The 24,316-nt window shown below is 36.3% G+C and overlaps 1 protein-coding gene across 1 annotated transcript in view; it reads left to right on the top strand.

The window, feature by feature from the left end:
* The first annotated feature begins 8,066 nt into the window (after positions 1–8,066).
* The window catches only part of LOC135222892 (thyrostimulin beta-5 subunit-like), a 38,174-nt gene continuing 21,924 nt past the window's right edge, over positions 8,067–24,316 (top strand). The window contains exon 1 of the mRNA XM_064261268.1: positions 8,067–8,223. The gene's annotated coding sequence lies outside the window, so the exon portion shown is untranslated. The remainder of the gene's footprint in view (positions 8,224–24,316) is intronic.

Raw genomic sequence — 24,316 nt, 5'->3', positions numbered from 1 at the left:
GAGAGAGAGAGAGAGAGAGAGAGAGAGAGAGAGAGAGAGAGAGAGAGAGTTGGTATTAATATAAACACAATGCCAATTTCTAATAATGAGAGAGGAAGTTGGCATTACATCGGTACAGCAATGCTAACTATATATATATATATATATATATATATATATCTATATATATATATATATATATATATATATATATAGGAGAGAGAGGGAGATATATTATATAAGGATAGAGAGAGAGAGAGAGAGAGAGATAAGAGAGAGAGAGAGAGAGAGAGAGAGAGAGAGAGAGAGAGATTGTCGTCCATAAAGGCAAAGTAATGCCTATACCATAGCATAAAAGATAAAAATTTTCTTCGCATTAGGAGGCAAATGCGAAAAGTCGTCAACATTTCCCACTCAGGAAATCGAGAGATCGGATGGCTAAGCCTTTCCAAGTCACGGAAGTATATATATAAATAGAAAAAAAAACCTTGAAATGCTTTTTACGGAAACTTGCTTGGGACTTGTAATCCCGAATTTACGACGACTTGAGAATCATGTCCGTCGCAACAGGGAAGTGAGAGGAGGGAACGTGGGAAGGACCAGTTGTCAAATTCATGTAACTGTTGTTCTGAATAAAGAATGCTTGACCTTGGCAGCCTTGCAAGATCGTTGTAATCGCAGAGTTTAATGTGAGCAGAAGTAGTTGTGGGCTATATAATATTATATAATATATAATATATATATAATATATATAGATATAGATAATATATTATATATACATATACATATATACATACGTATGTATACATACACACACATTCAGTTAGATATATATATATATATATATATATATATATATATATATATATATATATATATATATATATATATATATAGCAAAGAGAGAGATAGAGAAGCACAGCTACGGATCCAATCTTGTTCCACGGGAATATTCCTTCTTTACGTGACAATACACTAACAACATTAGAGCAAGGGGAACTAAAGTTCACTGAGTAGCTACAATCAAATGATAATGATACAACTATCAAAGTGACATCACAAGAAATTTGAATTTTTCCATGATAAGCATAAAAAATGGATAAACTTTACTGCTGATTAAATGAATAGAAAACGACTTTGCACAAGAAAACGAGCAGTGAACTTCCAATACTCAAAGCTCAATATTCAACTTATTCCACTAACGGCACTCGTTTTATCAAACCATTTCCCCCCCGATTTATAAATCTTTATCATAATCAATGAAAAGATGAATGTAGTGTGGAGTAAAAGGAAAAAATACCAACATCCACAGCTTTGTACAAATGCAAGTACAGTTTATTTTGCATGATTATAATCATCATATTCTTTTAAATCTCTTGCAAGATCTTTAGGCGCATAATAATAATTTAGTATCATTCAGACAAGCATAATCATATCGCAAGTGGCACAGACGCTTCAAGGATACCCTAGAACCTTTGTATCTAGCTAGCGAAGTTATCTATAATCTTAGATGACCCACATAAGAGACTTCGCTCCAGTTTCTGCCTAAACGATCTGAAGACCTAATTTTCAGGGTTTCCGCATCACCTCACTTGCCAATTACATCAGTAAACCTCATTTTACCTCAGAATTGTGGCATTCTCACTCTCAGCCAGTAATGTTTTTTTTATTTATTTATTTATTCGTGAGATTCGGTGCATTCTAAACTTTTTGTTCTAAATCGTGGTTCCTTAAATAGTTTCCCCAGTACCAGACATAACCAGTGACATTTTTCTAGCCAGTATATCTTCTCATTATCAGTCACACACCAATTATTACTTCGATATCAAACCACCTAGATATTTTTTTCTGAATAGATTTGTCTGCGTAGATTATAACTTAGTTTACTGCATTATAACAGGGAAGGACACTTTTAGATATCTAAAGTTATGCAGAGCATGATTGACGCTGTGTGGAATCCGCAAAAAGTGAATCGTATTAGTGAATCATCGTTTTATCTCTTTGAGGATGACGCACTGTGCGAGTTCTGACCTTGCTTTACTTTGTTGCCTTTTAGTATCATTTTACTTGAACAATATTCTACTCCATATTCGTTATAATTTTCATCACCTGAGTTTTTTTTAATAGTCTTTTGGAACGCTGTTTTCAATTTTTTTACTCCTTTTTAAAAAAAATACATAAAGGACCGTTAAAATGAAAGTCTTCAAAGGTGTTTAAATATCTCTCTCTCTCTCTCTCTCTCTCTCTCTCTCTTCTGCAGTGGCGTTTCGCAAATTTCCCCCTCCATATTTGTAATAGAAATCTATTTCGTTTAATTTTTAATAGTTGCTGCCCTCTGATGACGTAGATTGAAGAGAAACACAGGCGACAGCAGTAATATCACTGGCAAGAGGATTAGCGTAAATTTACACAGAGGAGCGTTGCGATATAGTGGTATTTCTCCCGCATCCTTCACTAAATTACTTTCAAGGGGCTCTCATTTATCCGTCACACAGCTGCAGAGAGGAGAAAGATCGGCTGCAGACAGAGGATATTTCCTCCACTCAAGGAAATCGCCTATTTCCTGTATCAGAGGTACGTTTTCTAATGCATACTAAGCTGTTATGTTTCATAAGATGACTAAAGGCTTATGGAGATATTAAGATACAAAGCCAATTGAGAAGGCCGGGATATAATATATATACATACATACATACATCCATATACAGCACACACTACTATATTATATATATATATATATATACTATATATATATATATATATATATATATATATATATCTATATATATATAAGATATATATATATAATATGAATATAGAGAGAGAGAGAGAGAGAGACGAGAGAGAGAGAGAGAGAGAGAGAGAGAGAGAGAGAGAGTTTGTGGTAAAAGTTAAATATAGATAGATCCTGTTGCTGAAGGGCAATACTAGACAGAAAAATTCTGTGTACAACACCTACGACTAAGGTGTTTATATAAAGAGAGAAACGTTACTTTTTTTTCGATAAGAGCTGATACAAGATATTCTGAACTGGAAATACGAGTTGAAATGGGCAGCAAAAAGGAACAGTGGACAAAAAGTGCCATCTCTCACCTACGAAGTTCCACTCTCACACCTTTTCACTCTCAAATGGTTGCAATCATATGAATGATATCTGCACTCTTCTTTTGGGTTGGTCGAAAAAGAGCAAGAAAAATAAATTTGTTTTCTGTCCGTATATCCCTCCCTGTGTATGTCTGTCTGTCTATATGTTAATTCCTGTAACACAATTTATGTAACTATAACAGAAGGTTATAATGTTACTTGTAAAATATGTTTGGCTCTAGAAAATAGGAAATCTTCTGGGACGATGCTGATGACGATAAATGGTATTACTAAAACTAGGTTAACTTTGAGCTATCCGTCACTGTAAAAGACTAATAATAGACTAATAATTTTGTTTTAATTTATTAAGAGAAAAGTTACGATTAACAGTTGACTAAATAGCAATGAACACCTTTAAATAATGACCAAAAATTAAAAGCATATAATAATTATATTTACCAATGATGACTAGCAACTTGAAAATACAATTGACAATCAAAGAATGATGATGCTTGTGACGACCAAAATGTCTAGGTATAAAGAACAATATTTGCAATAAATGACTGAAAGTTAGAAAAAAAAAATTTCAATTTTCCAAGAATTATAATTCCGAAAAACAACCCGGGAGCGTTTAATAAACAATAACAATATTAACAATTCTGTGTCAAAAGCTTTGCTCCAGTTAATTCAATAGAATTAGTTAAAATAGTCTAGGGATACAGGACTGACTTATATTTAAATGTCTTGCAAGACATATTTTAACAGTCAACACTACATTATTAAAAGCGTGCTGTTGTAACTGATGTAGGTTTGAAGGGTGAGGAAAAGGAAGTATGGACCCGTCACCCAAACCTTTGTTAAAAGAAAAGAAAAAAAATTGGGCATACGGTAAAGGAATCTCAAGCTGACTTATTTTGAAATATACTGCAAAACCTTCACGGTGAGAAAAAGCTGTTTTCATTCTCCACGGCTGGTCCAAATCATTTACAGCTGTCAATACAAAAAATTGTCATGAAAAATATTGGAATGAATATCGCGGCACAATACATTCCTCAGTTTTGGAAAATGTGTTTTGATAAAGTTCTTTACCTTAATATATCTTTTAAGGAACAACAGGGTGCAACAGCATATGCTCGTGTTGTGTGGGTCGATACATATTGAGTATTCCATAGGCGAACGGGCGGACGTAATTGTTAAAACGCCCTTTGTAGGGTAACAACATCATCTGTAGTAGCTAACAATATTAACTGAGAGAGAGAGAGAGAGAGAGAGAGAGAGAGAGAGAGAGAGAGAGAGTCAATCTTAAATTTCAATATATTTTCCAAAATAAAAAGACGAAATTTGCAAATATTTTATTTTTCGAAAGACACAACAAAACAAAGCAAAATAAAAAAGATGAATATGGTGATTCCCAGCCTACGCCAAATTACACATACATACATTACAAATTAATATTATCCTGTATACTTACCACATGCATGCATGTGAGATATTCCCTAACCACTGCGTCGTGGACTAATAAGAAGGACCAGAGACCGTTGGAAAATGTTCATGTTGAATGATCAAATGCCAGTCCAAGCGACCTAAAGACCAACAGATAAGAACTGCAAGAAAATTAAGCTTCATTCTTTATCTTATCATCTTCGGATTCCATGCAAACGATCAAAATCTTGCATATACGACCATACACAGACATGAACACACACACGCATACATATATGTATAAAACAAGTGATTCGTGCATAATGAAATTACGGATTAAATGAGATAGTTATGCTTTCCCAGTCACAGGGTAGATTTGAAAGTAAAACATTTCACTTACCTCAGGCTAAGTGTACAGGCTAGGGTTTCGTAGTTGAAACACTGATATACTTACATACATACATATATACATACATACATCCATCATCCATATATATATATATATATATATATATATATATATATATATATATATATATATATATATATATATATATATATATGACAGGTAAAAATGTTCTGTAACAACAGAATTCCATCTAATAAAAGGAGCCCATAAAAACACCACAAATGTTAGAGAGAAAAGTACTATATTTCAGAGACTGCTGTCTCTCCTCTTCAGGTATATGAATGAGAGAAAAGTTTACAGAAAAGGTGGTATTATACCAAGAGATCCGTCCACAAGTAACCCAATTTAGGTCACCCCCGCTGATAATCTTCCTTTAATCTTCTTAAGCGTTGGTTGAATGAAGACTTCGTCGACGACATCTGAGATCCATGCCCCTTTGAGATGTTCATTATCTGCTTCTCTTTTATTAAGGCCGATTCCATCATTTGACTCTTGTACCGGCAGTTGCTGCTATAAATTACACGTGACAAATTCCAGTTTATTCTATGGTTATGTTCATTTATATGGTTGAAAATAGCCGAGTTGTTGTCCATACCTAACTGACCGTTTGTGTAGTATTAATCTCTGGGAAGTGATTTCCCTGTAAATCCGATGTAAGATTGGTCACAGTCTTGGCATGGGATCTCATAGACCCCAGAGTCCTTGGGAGATGTCTTTTGTTGGACGTTAATCAGGGATTTGGCTAAGGTGTTTGGGTAGGTAAATGCAAAAGGGTTGGATTTCCCAAGGGTGTGCGTTACTCTTTTAATCGTCTCCAGGTGAGGAATTTTTATTTTATTGTTGGGTGTGTCTCTGGTCTTGTCTTTAGGGGGTCGGTAGAAAATTACGTTTGCTTTTTGAATTGCTTTCTCAATTATATGGTCAGGATACTTTAAAGACGAAAGTTGCTTGCGAATTAGTTCAAATTCTTTTTCCAGGAAAATCTGGGGAACAAATTCGTAAGACTCTTAAGAATAGGTTGCTAGCTACGCCTATCTTGATAGTAATGTCGTGATAGCTAAAGTAGTGAATATATGAAAGTGAGAACGTTGGTTTTCTGTATATGGTGAATTTGTATTCTATCGTGTCTCTGATTATTAAAACATCAAGAAAAGGAATTTTGTTGTCTGTTTCCCATTCAACTTTCAATTTGATGCTGGGCACTAATGCGTTTAATTTTGAGAGGAATTCATTAAAATCACCCCACCTATTATCCCAAAATGTTAGGATATCATCCACGTACCTCATCCACAGCATGCTTTTGGGTTTTATTGCATTTATTACTGTAGTTTCAAAGTATTCCATGTACAGATTGGCTAAAACAGGACTTAAAGGACTACCCATACTACACCCGAATTTTTGCTTGTAGAATGATTCCCCGAATGAAAATACGTTACTAGATGCACATAATTCAACTAACCTTTATTGATTTTGTCAAGAGCCACCAATGGGACAAATGATCTGAATAGGGGATAATTTATCCTTTAAAAACTGAAGAACGTCCTGTACTGGTACTTTTGTGAATAGGGAGTCTACGTCAAGGCTTAAAAGTTTTATGTTGTGAAGTGGTATATGTGCTTCTCTGAATTTGTGACAAAAATCTTCCGAATGTTTAATGTGACTGGCTTACTTGTGGACGGATCTCTTGGTATAAATACCACCTTTTCTGTAAACTTTTCTCATTCATATACCTGAAGAGAGAGACAGCAGTCTCTGAAATATAGTACTTTTCTCTCTACATTTTGGTGTTTTATGGGCTCCTTTTATTAGTATATATATATATATATATATATATATATATATATATATATATCTATATATATATATTATAATATATATATAGATGTATCTATTAGATTATTATATGATTGCAGAGAGAGAGAGAGAGAGAGAGATCCATAAATCAAATCGATTTCAATGATACGTCTTAAGTTACTCTACTCATACAATGAACTTAAAGTGCCTCCATGTATGAAAAGAGTGTCTCGAATTTTTCTGCGCAAGTGAATAATTAGCAATAATTTTGAAAATCAGTTCATGGTGTGACTGAATTGGTTCAATGTATTAGACCCCGACTACGAGGTCCAAGTTTTAATAGCTGATAAAAATGAAAGACAAAATGAATAAAAAGCCTCAACCAGTGATTTCTGAGATTTAATAAAAACTCTGGTAGTTGTCAGATAACAACCGAACGCTACAATGAGTTTTACTGTTGAGTAATCTGCGAGTTCTATTTGTTGTCAAAAGTAAAACGATAGTAATGAAATAAATTTTTTATTAAAAGCTTGCATTGAATACTTCTCATGACTTTTCCTGTTGTCATGAGAAGCTTAATTACCGATAAACCGCATTTATTTGCCACGTATAGAAATCAATACATGAAAATAAATAAATGAATAAATAGATAAATATATAAATAAAGACAAAACAAGCAACACTCCTCCATAACCTTGTCAAGTTAGGGATTTGCAAAGGTGTATTTAAGGTCTACGGAATCTACACCCCTTATTTCACTAAAGACGTTTACAGAATTCAAGATTCAACCCCATTGTCCGAAGTAAGATTTCATCTGGTGAAACATGCGCTTACATGAAAGAGAGAGAGAGAGAGAGAGAGAGAGAGGAGGAGAGAGAGAGAGAGAGTGGGTGTCATAAAACGTTAAATAGCTAATATAAAGGGGGTGGGGGGCAAATTAGTTAATGCCACGCATAGCAATCAATCAGCTTAACTCCAGCTCGAGTGCGATAAATTCAAAGAAAAACACCTTTTTTGCTTCGGCGCCGAAAACTGATTGCTTATCCAATTTTCTTCTTTTTCGTTTCCTTGTTTTTCGGGGGGACTGTGAGGTTTCAAAACATTCGTAGAGGAAAAGGAGAGAGTGTCATAGATTTCCAATGTGTGTAGAGACTCTTACAGCACTTTAATCTCTTTAAAATTGGAACCTAAACTGTGACGCATGCGTTTTCTAATTCCCCGCCAACGTAACTCCCGCCCACCTTTGACGTCATAGATTAGGCGCCTCATGAACAGTCACCCGGCCAATAGGAAGTCACCGCTGCGAAGTAAGAGCTCCTATTGGCCGAGCGAAATTTCATTGAGAAGTGCACTGGGTTGCCGACCCCAAGTTAGCGTGTAGAAGTTTAGATCAGATCGTCTTCGCTTCGATTGTTGATCGGAGCAACAGCTGAGGGTCTGGTCCTTCTTGAAATATTGTTCTGAAAGTTCATTTTTGCTTTTGTGACTTACACAGGATCGTTTCGGTGACGCAACCCATCTCATCGAGACCAAAGGTAAGTGTGATCACTGCTTTGAGAAGTGCAAAAGCTTTAGTTTTTTTTTATATAGAAATATATGCCTGTACGTAGAAAAGAAAAACTGACTTTCAATATTGATTACGTTGCGTGGGCGGGAAAAGATCTGATGTTCTCTGCAGTAATTACTATTTAAAATAAAAATAAAATAGGCTCAGCAGATTTGAAAATAATTTGGTCTACCTGTCCTTAATAATTTAATCAAGAGTATAGTAATCGAAGAACTGTAATACCATATTATAACAGTTTTTAATAATATGAACTTCAAAATTAATGAAGTAATGAAAATCTTCACGATCTTGTGGGTCATTTAATACATGTCTTGCACTCTGAATAATGTATTTTGACGTCGCCACTGGGTTTATTCTTCATTTTGCTATGAATATCAATGCAGAGGCATCATATAAGACATCTAAGATATATAATCGAGAAGAACTTTTTATAGGATATTTTGCTTCATCGCATTGCACTGGATTCATATTAAGTGTTCATACTTCGTTAATTTAACAAATACAGTATTATGTCCACAAAAAGGTAAACTGAGTTTTTATACATCGCTAATGGGTCGGTATGTCGGTATCAACGCTATAACAACTCGCTTTATTTAATCTAGCCAGTTTAGTGCAGATCTTATTCTTCTTTGAAATTGTTTGGCTTTCTCTCAAGCTAATGTAATTTCTTCTTCCCTAAATTTGTCGATGTTTCTGAACCAAGACTCAACAAACACGCCAACCACGCCAATCCCGCCCCCTTCCCCCCCCAACACCATTCCCTCCCCTCTCCCATACACACGCACAAACACATGCACACAAACACCCACGCACCGATCTGGCAGTACGCCTTTGTCAATACTCTCTCTCTCTCTCTCTCTCTCTCTCTCTCTCTCTCTCTCCTCTCTCAAACAGACTTACACATAAATAAACACATACAAACTCAGAACTTTATGGTTGAATTCTTGTCTTTCTCTTAAATACGGACACAAACCTTTTAGTGCGGTTTTCTACTCTTGGTCGAAGGAAGTTCTGACTTTTTCTACATATTGAAGCTTACATTGTCTATCAATTAAGCACATCTCTTACTTCCCAAAGACCTTATTATCAATTCTTATGAAATAAGGAAGGCAGCAAGGATGTTCGTGTCTATATAAGTACTTGTCCATATCCATAAGAAATTCAGTATACGGACAAGCATACACAACACTGCCTGCATGTGCAAATATACACATTTACATGTCCTTAGAGTGGATACATTCTTAGAAACAACACATGCTCGTTGTATACATATGTGTATGTATGTATGTATGTATGTATGTATGTATGTATGTATGTATGTATGTATGTATGCGTTTGTGTGTGAGTGTGTGTTAGGCCTTTGAGAATGTAACTCCAAATTGTGTAAGCCATCTGGTTTTCAGCAGGTCTTTTTGGGATGAAGTTTTTAGCTTTATGCCCTTCTCTACCCTAGCTAAGGCCCCACCACAGGTGACTAATTACAAGTAAATACATAAATTCAATTTTCAGGAAAAGGGCCTAAATTGTTTTCCCTCAGCCTGGCATCGAACTCATGCCTGGTGGTGCAAGGCTGTAATGTATATATATATACTTATAAAACCACTTACAACGTGATAAATGTGAAGAGTATTTGACAACGAAGAATGGAAAATAACGGACTGCAACATCTTTCACTTGTATTCTAAATCACATACATACACACACACACACACACACACACACACACACACACACACACACACACACACACACACACACATATATATATATATATATATATATATATATATATATATATATATTTGCGTGTGTGTGAGTAGGATTTCTGTAACTCCTACACACACCCACTGACAAACATCCTAGGCTAACGAGTTGAAGCCATAGGATCGGTTATAAGTAGCTCTTGGGTGAGCTGAAGATAGCAACAAATAAGGAGCCATTAGCAAAGACCAAAAACTGTTACGAATATAAATGGAACTCTCACACGACGCTTGAAAATTTCACATCACTTGGAACTAAGAAATCATCTCAAACCAGCATCTGAGTTTTTTTCCTTAAGCTCACCCTTCAGGAATATATGGTATAGACTAAACAACTGCATATGATATTTCAACTTGTGAGTTACTAAGTTGCAATAATGTAATATAATATAAATAAAGAGTTCCATGAAAGTAATGGAATTTGAAGCAAAAGCAGTATTGGAAGGCTAACAAAGGGGATGAAACTGTCATGGTCAGAGTGAAAAGTCTAGAAAGGTACTTACGAAAGAGGAATGAAAATATGCTTTTAGTCCCCTGAAAAACGGCCGAAGAAACACTTCCAATTACCAAAATATACGAGTGAAGCAAGCTTAGATCAAGGTCACCTGGGCATCTCAGTCATGGCACTTTTCTCGATCAGCTATGCTTGGAATCAACGACCCATTTACGAAAAGCATGAACTCGCAGCCAGCCGCATCCGGTGGAAATCGGAGTTCTGTAAACGAGACATCCTTAGCTGTAGGTATACAGAAAGGTAACTCAGTGATCTGGTTAAGCTAATTTACAAAGTAAATACTCCACTGTCTTGCCTTTCTTGATCGCTTATGCAGCAGCTGCACCGGCAATGATGGGTTCGAAAGTCACCTTACTTGTTCGCCTACAGTTCAGATACGAACATGTAACAATCAGAGCTCCAATCACCAGGTAGATAAAACTATATTTGGTACTGCAAAAGAGTCAGTGCTTTTCAAATCCAATGAAATAAAACAGAAAGTATTTTCAGACTAAGATACAGAGGAGACAGCCAAACAGACAGATACAAGCGCACACTCCAATGGAAACCTAGTGGATTAAAATAAGCCCAACAGTTCCTTAGCAATTGGAAAGATAATAATTACATTTGCAGTCCTCAAAGTATATCTTAGTTTTACCAGACCACTGAGCTGATTAACAGCTCTCCTGGGGCTGGCCCGAAGTATTAGATATTTTTTTACGTGGCTAGTAACCAATTGGTTTCGTACCAACGGGCCCTACAGCTTATTATGTGATCCGAACCACATTATATCGAGAAATGAATTTATATCACCAGAAATAAATTCCTCTGATTCCGCGTTGGCCGAGTGGAGAATCGAACTTCGGTGCAGTCCTAAAAAAATCGGCAAAAAAATAAAAGGCATATGTTCACATCGAAAGAAATTATTGGTGAAATTAGAAAATGTAAAACAGACAAGGACATTACATATAAGCAGAATATACGTAATAAGAGCCAAGCAACAAATCCCAAGTGTGTTTTAAGCTCCTTTAGAACCTCCTACTCTGTTTTCTCTGCATCGTTGCGTTTTAGGGAAAGAAAACACGCAAGGTAAACACGTCTTTCGCTTTCGGACAGTGGATAGAAAAAGCCTTTTCCCAGCTACTATAAAGAAGATAAGATTTTTTTTAACTGTACTCGCAACTAGAAAGTGTTCTCTTCTGTCATTATTAAGCTTTGTTACCAACTAAGCTCGCTCTCAGGCCTTGTTGTCATCCATTACCGCTGGCACCAAAAACCCCTCCCTCCCTCAAATGAATTCTTTGCTTATCAATATACAGTAAAAATTCCCTTGTGTAATCAAGATATGTAAATTTGCCCACCGTAGAATGGGAGTCTTCCTTGACGAAGACCTCAAAATTTTCTTAGAGATAATTGGCCAGAGCCTCTGGGCTAATTGCTCTATGCAGATGATCAAATGCATCCTCTGTTCTCGCCCTCTTCGTTGTTTACTACAATTCGCAACTTTTCCATAAATGATGGAATTTTAAATGAAGATGACGACGTTAATGCAGTTATCATTTTTGTAATTATTGCTGTTGTTGTTGTTTTATTGAAAGACATTTCAGAAGCCGTTGTTCGTATTTTCTTTGAGAAAGAGCAACGGCAGTAAGAAATCAAATGACTGATGACTTAGGTTTTAAAATCTGTCCAGTAAATTATACAAAAATTAAAAAGAAGAAGCAAGATGACAATAAATACAAGTATAATAAAAACATAAAACAATAAAAAAATGAGCCAAAGTTTAAACTTCGGCGCAATCGAATATTCGTACAGCGTATCATGCTGTATGAGCCGCGACCTATGAAACTTCCACCCATGGCTCGGTGGTGGCCTGTCCTTAGCGTTGTCAGACGCACGATCATGGCTAATTTCAATATGTTTGATGATTCGAGGATGGATGATCAACATACCGATTTGCAGCCAGCTAGTCTCAGTAGTTATTTTTTTCTAAGATATAAGGGCGGATGAAAAAAATTGCGGACGGAACAGACAAAGTCATCTAAATTGTTTTCTTTTACAGAAAACTAAAACGGACGTAAACTCACATGCTAAACCAAAATACAAAAAAAAAAGGTCTCCTACAAAAAAAGTAGGAGTGTATCGTATCCAACACCTTCCCTCAACAAATGTATACAGTAGGAAAACATTATTATTTAGAAAGGAGGGTGCTGTATCCCTGAAGGACCAGGTAACTTAATTAAGAGGGAATCTTCTCATATAAAAACATACTTTTTTATTCATTAAAAACTGCTGGGGTATAATTTTACTCCCAATGTTTTAGTCCTATATTCCGTAAAATCTTAGCTTATTTTCTCCTGGGCTTGTTTATATTCCCCTAAAATATACATGGTTGAAGGTAGCTTAGATGGATTTTCCTGATTTTTCATCTTTCCTAATAGATGCTCTCTCCTCCCCCTCCTCTCTCCCCCTCTTATCCCATCTCTCCTCTCTCTCTCCTCTCTCTCTCTCTCTCTCTCTCTCTCTCTATCTATATAAATATATATTTCCCATCCCTATATATCTCTCCATATATATATATATATATATATTATAATATATATATATATATATATATATATATATATATATATTGATATATAATATATATATATAAATGTGTGTGTGTGTGTGTAAAACGTGTCTCTGGGGGAAGTATACAAATAATTATACGTAGACAAAGCGTAGGAGGAAAAAAATCAATGTTTTTGTGAATTGGCAAGAAAGCAGAGTACGGGAAAATTCCAGCTCCTGAGTGGTCTTGGGTGACGATGATTTGATTGAAGAAGAAGAAGAGCAGCAACAACAGGAAGACTGTTTAACGAAAGAAATGTCATATCTCTGACGAAATTCAACTTCATGATTGTTTTTTGGAAGGTCGGTGCCTTGTCTAGTTAGTTTTGAGTGGTCGCCGTTTTATCCGAAAAATCTTTTCCTTGTTTTTCCTGATTTAGTTTTATTATATAAACATTTTATTCTTCGGAACCTTTATAGGCAATTAAAAGCCTTTTACAGCGTGTCTTTTTCTGAACTCCGCTGCTTCGTGAATTTCCTTAACAGGTCGAGGTTCGGGTCAGGGAAAGGACTAGCAGAGTCCTCAAGCAGAGACTAAGCGACCATGCTGCAGACTTATTATCATATGACGTCACGCTTCAGAAGGCTATGGGTAAAATAATGAGGAAAGCAGTGAAATCGGACAAGTAAAGGTTGGAAGTCGACCAAGGAAAATGATTGGCGTTAAGAAGCGAGAGTAATGAAGATTGGAACAAGTGATAAACGGGAAAGCCTTATGGAAGATGAATATTGATTATGAGTGAAAAGAAAAGTGACTGCTTCTAAACAATATACTTTTATGAAAACTATGCAGATGATGATGATGATTATAATAATGGCTATGATTGAAAAAGAAGCCCACAAAATTACTGTGTATAACGTGTTTACTTATAAGTATTTACATTTTATTTTACTCACCACTCGAGTACTTTCCGGCCCTATCTGTGGCCCTTCTTCAAGAGATACGTAGGTAGTCAACCTGGGTCAAGGCCAAGCAGTATCTCTTGAAAAAGGGCCACAGATAGGGCCTGAGTACTCGAGTCTTGAGTAAAATAAAATGTAAATACTTATAAGTAAACACGTTATACACAGTAATTTTGTGGGTTTCTTTTTCAATCTTCGAAGAATACTGAAAGAAGTTTTTGTTTGGTTTAATGGCTAAGATGATGATGATAAGTCATGCATGTTTGAATGATCACGGCAAATGCATGAACATTTGTGTAAGCGTATAATATGCTTCCGTAAAAGAAAAATATTACTGTTTATGATATGGCTACATATACAAAGGTGCCCATCCTTGTCTCTACGATTGTTGCTTATTCATGAAAAAGACCTTAAGAGAAAGTTACCAGGAAGCCCAATAGCCACTTCCCCGTTACTTATATTAGTTGATTAAACCAACAACTTTCTTTTTCCCTAAAGCACTGGGTTTTATAATAACAGTAATTTAGTGTAATGTATATATATGTATATACGATATATATATATATATATATATATATATATATATATATATATATATATATATATATATATGCATGCGTGTGCGCGCACGTGTGTTTTTCCTCTCTCTCTCTCTCTCTCTCTCTCTCTCTCTCTCTCTCTCTCTTCACATGTGTATGTGTATATATATATATATATATATATATATATATATATATATATATATATATATATATATATATATATATACACATATATATACATGAGAGAGAGAGACCGACAGGCAGAGAGGCCCAGGAAACACATACGAAGGCAAAGCATTCCCAACACCAGAAGTGAAGGCTTGAAAAATGAACAGCAACCCTTAAGTTCGAGACTTTCATTCAATATCTCTTCGTGCAACAGGGTGCGTGATTTCATTTTTTTATCTGCTTCTTTGCTACTCACGAAGGACGACTTTCATAAATAGGGAAGGAGCAAAACTCACATTAATGCTCTCAAAATAGGAGTTTTATCTTGGTACTAGTTTTACCCGAGTAATACTGTAGTTACCTGTAGGTTGCGATGATGCGAAACGAGTAAAAATTGCAACGAAGATTTTTCGGCGCAATCGAGTTTTTTGTGCAGCGTATATTGCTGTATGAGACTCTCATCTATGGCCCATGAAACTCTCAGCAGCGGCCCATGAGAATTTCAGCCACTGCCCTGCGGTGGCGTGTCCTATAGCGTTGCCAGACGCAGGAACATGGCTAACTTTCACCTTGAATGAAATAAAAACTACTGAGGCTAGAGGGCTGCAATTTAGATTTTAGTATGTTTGATGATTGGAGGGTGGATGATCAACAAAGCAATTTGCGGCCCTCTAGCCTCAGTAGTTTTTAAGATCTGTGGCCGGACAGAAAGTGCGGACTGACAAAGCCATCTCAGTAGTTTTCTTTTACAGAAAACTAAAAGCAGTCAACATCGTAACAGTCCAAATGTACTATAGTCTTGTCGTATGATCTGTAGCATTCACGCTTTGTTAACAAGAGTCCTGGGTGGGATCCGAGTAGAAGAAGCAGCGATTCCAGCACTCAACCTTATACTCACGGAGTCTTTGATAACCTTAGTAGGCAGTCGACTGAAGAGGGGTGCAGTCAAAGATGGAGGAGAGACAATTAGTCAGTGTGAATCAAATGGCTAACTGATGTAAGAGTTATTCCCTTATAGTAAAAAAAATACTATGGGGATATTGATGTTATCTTTACAGACTAGCTAAGAACAGGAAGGCGCTACTCCTGTGGCACTATTCTCTCTGAGGGAATGTTTAATTGTCTTTCTTTCTTGTTTTATCTATATTTAGACCACTCAAGAACCTGGCAAAACTTGATCTGTTATGTGTAACAGGTGCCTGGATTTACCTACTAAAATAGCAACCTCTTCGTACGACTCATATAACTATTACATATCAGCTTTTTCCAATCATATTTTCCTTTATCGTTATTGTCAGATAAAAGCGGTTTTGGTTACAGGCATCTGTGATTGGTTGAGAGTTATTGATGGCCGTATAGTGCCCTTTGTAAATTGTGCCTGGGCTGTTGTTCGTTACGTAATATATTGTGGCTACATCGTGAACATTTCCATTTGGATTTGAGAATGATGGGTGTTTGGATATCATTTGTTTTTCTTATTTAATCATGACATTAAATTTATGTAATACTTAAAAACTAATTAGCTTAAAGAAGGCGTAAGTTGTAAACAGCAAATGGGATAATATTATAAGCATAGTTAGTATTTTTCTTATTGTGCATCACTCAAAATCAGTAGTGTTAAAAATATTAAGGTCTAAGCACAAGAGAACTTACGCTCGAAAAGCTGACCACTTTGATCTTTAGGCGATTTTGGAAGAAGACCATTCCTAGCTTATGAATGTTAAATCTTATATATACATAACATTAATATTATATATATATATATATATATATATATAGATATATATATATATATATATATATATATATATTATATATACACACACACACACACTTAAACCTGCTTATTGGCAAACACGTGGACCACCTTATGTATAAATACATCGAGCAAGATAAAGAAGCAACCTGAAAAATTCTTGCTCTCAAGCTTCCATTCTTATCTCTGTTTTTCCATCTCCAGACAAATAACGGATATATTTTACGAGCAACGGAAGAAACAAGAAGAGAAATGATCGCTGGGAGTTTCATGAATAATTCTTTTGCATAAGATTCCGTAATGTTTCGGCAATATTTCTAGTGTCACGTTACAACTCTTCCTAATTAGGAGAGAGAATGAGAGAGAGAAAGATGCTGTCTGCGTTCATCGATCTGGTTTGCAATTCTTAAAGACACCTTAATTTAAATATAACGGTAACATAAGAGTGGATCGATGGCCATTGGAGAGGTAGGCTGACTCCAGGCTGGACGGTGGCAAATCTAATCGCGAAATATATAACCCGTAGGCTATCACTGTTACACACAAAAAATAAAGACATATGGTTACACAGTGAGAGAAAAAGAGAGATTACTTGTGCAAGGAAAATTGGGGAGAGAGAGAGAGAGAGAGAGAGAGCATGAAGGTGGAACTAATTCCCTTTAAAGTCAAAGGAAGAGAGAAAAGTTACGAAAAAAGCCATGTGATACGGAGCGATGGCGCGGAATACCTGCAAACAGACTGGACGAAAAAAATGGACGAAAAAAGTACAATCCTGAAAGGTATGGAAAAGAAACTGGGAAAAATGGTATCCCAAAGGAGGATAGCAAGAAAAATCTGAATCCGTGGAAAGAATACAAGTAAAGCTCTCGGTAGAAAAAGAAAATGTCAGCAAGACTGACCCTTTACGTATTCGTAATTCAATGCTCACATCGAGTCAAAGGGAGAAGGATTCATCAAGAGATACACCTGGGTGGTTACTGTGGGACCCATACTCCCCGTTGTCCTGTGGTTAGCAGCCTATCCAGAAAATGGGAAATGGTTTTGAAATACATACATACATATATACACATATACATATGTATATATATAAGTCATATCACATTACCGTGATTCATATACATATATCGAGCTACAATGTCCTTTAATATCTAATTCGCTCTACCTCGGAATTAATATATTTTCATATATGCTTAACCGAAGGGGAATTTTTTTTCTCGATAATAGATTTACCTGTACTTGGGCGCGAACGCAGGTACATTATAAATCCAGGAACGTCAGTGGAAGCTATACCACTCAACCACCTCTCGCGGTGGTTGAGTGGTATAGCTTCCACTGACGTTCCTGGATTTATAATGTACCTGCGTTCGCGCCCAAGTACAGGTAAATCTATTATCGAGAAAAAAAAAAAAATTCCCCTTCGGTTAAGCATATATGAAAATATATTAATTCCGAGGTAGAGCGAATTAGATATTAAAGGACATTGTAGCTCGATATATGTATATATATATATATATATATATATATATATATATATATATATATATATATATATATATATATATATACTGATATTGTTGTATAGTAACAATGTCCATCTTACCAGTTAAAAGTAAAGGTAAGCGGATCAATTTAAACATGTTCAGTAAAACCGTTGTGCCTTTTTATTTGTGCAGTGAACTGGGTACCTGATAGTTTGTCAACTTTGATGGGTTACAGGCAAGGAAATTTAAATCTTCGCTTATATGTGTCTTTCTTTTGGTATTTATGGATGGGGTTGCCAGCCCATTGCCTTCTCGACTGACTACCCAATTGCACTACGAGTTCCAAATGATGTGCAGATGTTTAAACAACTTATGGCACAGAGGTGTCGAGACAGCCTTGTAAGAAGAATTTGCTCATGGTTTCCACACCTTAATTAAGACAGTGATGAAAGGCTCTAGACCTGAAAAGAGGCAGGTTGAGTGGTCTTGGCTGGCTTTTCCCAGAACAGGGATTAAGTTAAAGATATCTTAGTTTAACCAGACCACTGAGCTGATTAACAGCTCTCCTAGGGCTGGCCCGAAGGATTAGATATTTTTACGTGGCTAAGAACCAATTGGTTACCTAGCAACGGGACATACAGCCTATTGTGGGATCCGAACCATATTATATTGAGAAATGGATTTCTAATCACCAGAAATAAATTCCTCTGATTCCACGTTGGCAGAGCGGAGAATCGAACTTCGGACTACCGAATCGGTAGGCGAGCACGTAATCCACTTGTCCAGCGAGGCACTAGAGCAGGGATTAACAAAGTCTTTTACTCCTTTCAACATTCTTTCCCTATTTAATGGCTCCTTTGTGCAAGTTAAAGTGCTGGCATGTAGGTTGAATGACTCAGGAAGTACTGGATAAGGCAAAGGAGTACTGTTCTGGATGAGAACATTTTAAAACGTGGTTTAAACTAATTGCCTTTAAGTTGGGCTTTCCGCACATCATAAGGGAGACTGTGCAACATGACCTGTATGACAAGGAAGAGAGAGTGGAGAAGGTTCATAACACAGTTCACAGAGGCATTGCTTTGAGTAGCAACGACTAAACGAGCAGAGGATTCCAACCTTAAAACTCAGTTGAAGCGAATTCACACTGAAATTGATAATCGAATCATTCATCGGGCAGATATTTTTTTTTATTCTACTCTATCAAGAAAGTAAGTTTGTAAAGAGCCTTCCCAGACTTGGAGATAATACCTAAACAAGTACGGAAAAACCATTTGTACATCTGGTGGAGCTGGTTAGAGACGTATTTGCATCAGCCAAAGAGCACACCAACCTTCTTGAGATCCTCCCATTTTAAATGATGATAGATTCGGGTGAGGGGATTTGACTTCATAATTCCTAAAACATTATCAAGTTAAGAATACAAGTGGGAGAGAAAAATAGACTTTCGACGTGTAAAAACGACCGTCCCACCCAGAGATGCTAGCCAAATCCTCTTTTAAGAGAAGTACATACATTTTAGCGAGATTTGGCTGATTACGCTGGATTAGTTGAAAAATTTTAAGATACTGGAAGAACTATTAGCTTTTTTGTTTTATCTCAAAGATTAGGATCACACGAATACTCGGTAAAACGTCTGACTAGCTGTGAGTGCGTTCGCTGGTCAAATGAAGTTAAGAACGGAATAAACGCATTTAAGACGCCCTTTGATATTTCATTTCCCTTTGGTCTACATTCGCCTCGAAACTCGCGAGGCCCGCGCTCTCATTACCATAAGTATTAAGAGAGTAATAAAGTTCTTGATCATATTACTGTTTCGCCTTTAATGACAAAGCTGTAGGGAAAATAACGGGCTCTTAATTTGAATATCATTTCTGGGAGATAAAACTCGTGTGTCCTCTTCTGTTCTCATTTAATCACTCTTGAAATAGCATACATGAAATATCTTTAGGTTTTCCTCGCTTAATTTTTGACAAGAAAAAACTTATACCGTTTACCGTGTGCCTAAGGAGACGCACACACCTCTTATGAGGGCCAGTCAGTATTTGAGTTCCCAGTATCCTTCTCGAAATAATTCGTAATTTATACACACACACACACACACACACACATATATATATATATATATATATATATATATATATATATATATATATATATATGTATGTGATATATATATATATATATATATATATATATATATATATATATATATTACTCCAACTGTTTAAAACTGAGAAGCCTTAAACTCTCCCTGAATGCCTACATCATACTACCATTTTAAATCACAGTTCATGGAAAACCCTTTGACTTAATGATCAACAGCTCCTCTCTCATAAACTGTGATTTAAACATACTACTATGATATAGGCATACGTGTATGTGTGTGTGTGTGTGTTTCATACTATCATGTTTAAATCACAAATGAAGGAAAACACTTTGACTTGATGCGCAACAGCTCATTAACCTCTACTAGTAAAAAATAACTTCTACAAAGGTTACGAGCTCTTTCACGCACTGCATCCCTATCCAAGGGCTGTTCCACCTCAAGGCAGGTATGACAGAAAATGTTTCTTTATTTTAAATGAGACTATGTAGTCCGTGGAAACGTTCCAACACGATAAATGAAATACTTTGTGTGACAATCAACACGTCCTTGAGTCTTTCCTTATTTGAAATTAAATCTTTTGGTTCTAAATTATTATGGCCAAACTATTGAATCCTAAGTTATTTCGTTTGTCCTGTAATTATAACGACCATAACCATTTATTTTTTCTTCTATTTTATTCATGAACTATATCCTTGATGGGGGCGTTACATGAACGGGTTTTTTGTGGGTGGTTACCTGATTGCTTTTGAATTCATTAGCATTTTTATTTATAACATCTAATATACAAACGGTTTCCATTATCTTTTCTTGATTTTCAACAAAGACGGATGGAGGAGGCAAAGCAGCCTAGACCTAGCCGACCAGCTGTGTGAACCAGCTGTGTGAAGCGAAGGAAAACTGACATAAATTTATGGTACGTCTAATCTTCGTGGGTGACACAAATTCTATCTCGTCATCAGATGAGACGGAATTGGTGTCATCCACGAGGATTACAGTCGGTCTCGTGTAATTGGAGGGAAGCATATGTTGGATCTCTGTGATTCAAAATATGTATTTATCAGTAAAATAATCAGTTTACCTCGAAAATATGCTTGCTGAAGTGCGATTGTTGCAACAAAATTAGACCACGGGAATACATTCTAGCATAACAGTAAAGACTGCAGCGTAGCAAAAATAAAATAAATAAATAAATAAAATAATAAAGATAAATAAAAATAAAAGCCTTGTGATACCGTTTTTTAAGGTGAAAAAGGTTATATGTGTGTTTTCTCGTAAATTGTTAAATACGAACGTCTTACGACACAACATCTGCTATAACATTTGGCTCTAGCTTCAAAAGTCATGAAATAATCTCGATTTATTTTTTTCGTACAACGAGAATCATCTTCGGAGCCAAAATCTATCCAACGTGAGACATTCCCCTCCAACCAGTGACCGAGAGCAGATTGCCATTCTTCCTTGGGACGAGAGGCGGGAGGAAAGCCAACCCTTCGTGCTGACTAAAAGCCCGCATATAAATGGATGGAGGAGTCTAGGGTTAACGGCCCTAATTCGAGATAATACAAAAGCATATTACCAAAACTTGCAACAGACCATGGGAGTTTAGTGCTACCTGCGTCGGGTCACAATTATCCTCAAAGTTGCTGGTAACCAAAATGACACTTCTGATATCGTGCTGTTATTCCAATGGCTCATTTTTTTTTTCTTTTTTTACTGTTGCGACAGTTTTTGGGCGCTTAAGTTTTTGTACACGAAGGTTTTCGAGCAATAAGTTTATGAGTATCAAGATTTTGAACGCAGATTTTGAGCAGCAAGTGCCTGAACAGTAAGTGTGCGATAGCTATAGCTACAACACATATTCACCCTTCCTTTAATGAAAAGGTGTTGGTGACGAACATCCTTGCATTATCAGGTCCTCATACTCGGGTGTCAGCAGATGAGGAACTCTGGTCGAAAATAAAAGAATCAATCCCATTATTTTGCTTCCTACGTTATTTCCATCTCTTTCTTTCCCTGCAGACCTACCCCAAAACATATTCCCTTGTCTGGGTGACTATTAATTTCAATACAAATCCATTATGGGATCGACTAAATCTCATTAGCCTAATGTCATTTCCTTGACCCGTTTAATTCTGAATGATGCCGTTCCTGATGTCATTTGATTTCCATTTTTAAACATACAAAAGGATGTCACAACAGCACGGGTCATCATTGAGCCAGTTCTGTGCATAAATGCGACGCAAGATTATACCTCTATTTACATACATAAAAAAATTGTAATACAAGCAAAACCGCTCGATTACAAATATCAGCGTATGGGAATTCCTCAAATAATAAAGCTCATAATAACTTTTGAGTCTACGAAACCTGATACATCAGAAACTCTTATTATGTAATTCAGTGCTATGAGTAATCGCTTTGCTGGAGTCTGTCAAACCTTGCAAAGGTTTCACATTTGGATTTCCGCTATTCTGGAAGAAACGCAGTTCGTATGGATTTGGAAAAGATGGCATAAGTTGGATTTTATGTTTGGTACTATTTAATGAATGCCTCAAAGCTCGAAAGAAGCAGGAAAAGAAAGCTATTATAAAACAGAAACAGGATATTACCAATAGTAGATTCAGATCGACGGAATACACAAACCAATCTTTAGCTTCTACCTTAATTCTCGTTGCATTTGGGGTACTTACTGTACAAACGTAAGAAAAGCGCAAGTTAAGTCCATTTACGTTAAGCACTGATATTTATGAACTGAATTTTCGCAACTGTGTTTTAGATCTAACTAGTTACACCCACGACAACCTATGCAACACATATGAACCCAGAGTAGTTGATCTTTTATACGAATTCTGTAAGTGGGTGTTGAAAGCTTTTAACTTATTTGCATTTAAAGTGTCAGGTCACCGGCAATAAAGAATTGATGATGGATGTAAAGTTTAGTAAGCCTATTTACATGACCTGTTGTTTAGTTTTAAAGTACGGCATGACTGAGGTGGTGCGATGTACAAGCGATGCAACTTTTGTAGTACTCACCCCTCCCTCCTTCCCCATAAAGGGGCGACAAGTTGCCACTAACCTTAACAAAGATCTTGAACGAATCAGAAAATAGTATGGGTATGTAAGAAGCGGGTGGGGAGGTGGAAGTGCATTAAAGTGAGCTGCGGGTAAACTAAGTTATGGATTAGCTCAGCGATTCGCTTCGCACAGGTAACATTGCAATTAAAGATTCAGAACAATGGGCAATACTTGTTAGCTTCGACTACAAGCTTTCTTTATCACAGCAATTGAAAATACATTAACTCACTGCTTCTTGAATCTATGTAGACGATGGTTTCAGTGTCAGAAGATTCAGGCTTTTGGTCGATCATAATAACAGGAACCTTGCTCTCCTGATTGGATGTCTGAATGCTGGAAGCCTTCAAGCATCTTTATCTTTTATTTCCACATAAGATTACGGCATTGGTTCCCTTACCTCGACAAAATAACATAAATTATCTTCGCAAGGTGTCTGAATTGATTATCTTCGACAGGTAAATTTCACTACCATCCTCAATGCTGGGCTGCAGTGCTAGTAAGTGCTGCTCGCTTTTGCAGACTGTCTCAGCATCCACTTTCTGCAAAGGTGCATCGATGTCACACTACCCCGTTGCAGTACTCTCATTATTTTTACAGTCATTGACAGGGCTACTGATGCTGGTACTCCTGTGTTTCGAAGAGGCCATTTTTTTAAAAGAAAAGTTATTCAAGTAGTTTATAACTCATTCCTTATGTATGTGTTTCTTTTCTTCTACTTGAATTCACTCTCCCCTTTTTTCCTTTGACGTATTTGCCTTCTGTTCTGTGGAATCTCGCTTCGATTTCGTTCCGTTTGTCGCATCTTTGGCAGAACTGAGACTATGAACCCTATTAGGGAGGGCATTGATTTACAGAAAACCAATACAGCGAGGAAAACATGGGGAGAATACATCAGGTACCTTTCGCCCTTCATCAGAAGGTTTCAGGTTTGATTATGTTGACACACCTGGTCGGGGCGTTCTTCAAAGACGGAAAAGGTGAGCCACTTTCATGTCTTAACAACCTAATCAGCTTGGAATGTCCTAACTGCTCCGATTCTGAAGAGTGTTAGTGTCTTGTTACAACCAAACATCTTCCCTTTTGTGTATTTAGTGAACAAGCAAAAACAACATCCAATAATAATAATAATAATAATAATAATAATAATAATAATAATAATAATA

Source organism: Macrobrachium nipponense, chromosome 8, assembly GCF_015104395.2.
Source record: "Macrobrachium nipponense isolate FS-2020 chromosome 8, ASM1510439v2, whole genome shotgun sequence".
Classification (NCBI taxonomy): domain Eukaryota; kingdom Metazoa; phylum Arthropoda; class Malacostraca; order Decapoda; family Palaemonidae; genus Macrobrachium; species Macrobrachium nipponense.
The sequence above is the reverse complement of the archived record's forward strand: the minus strand, read 5'-3'. Positions and strand labels throughout refer to the sequence as shown.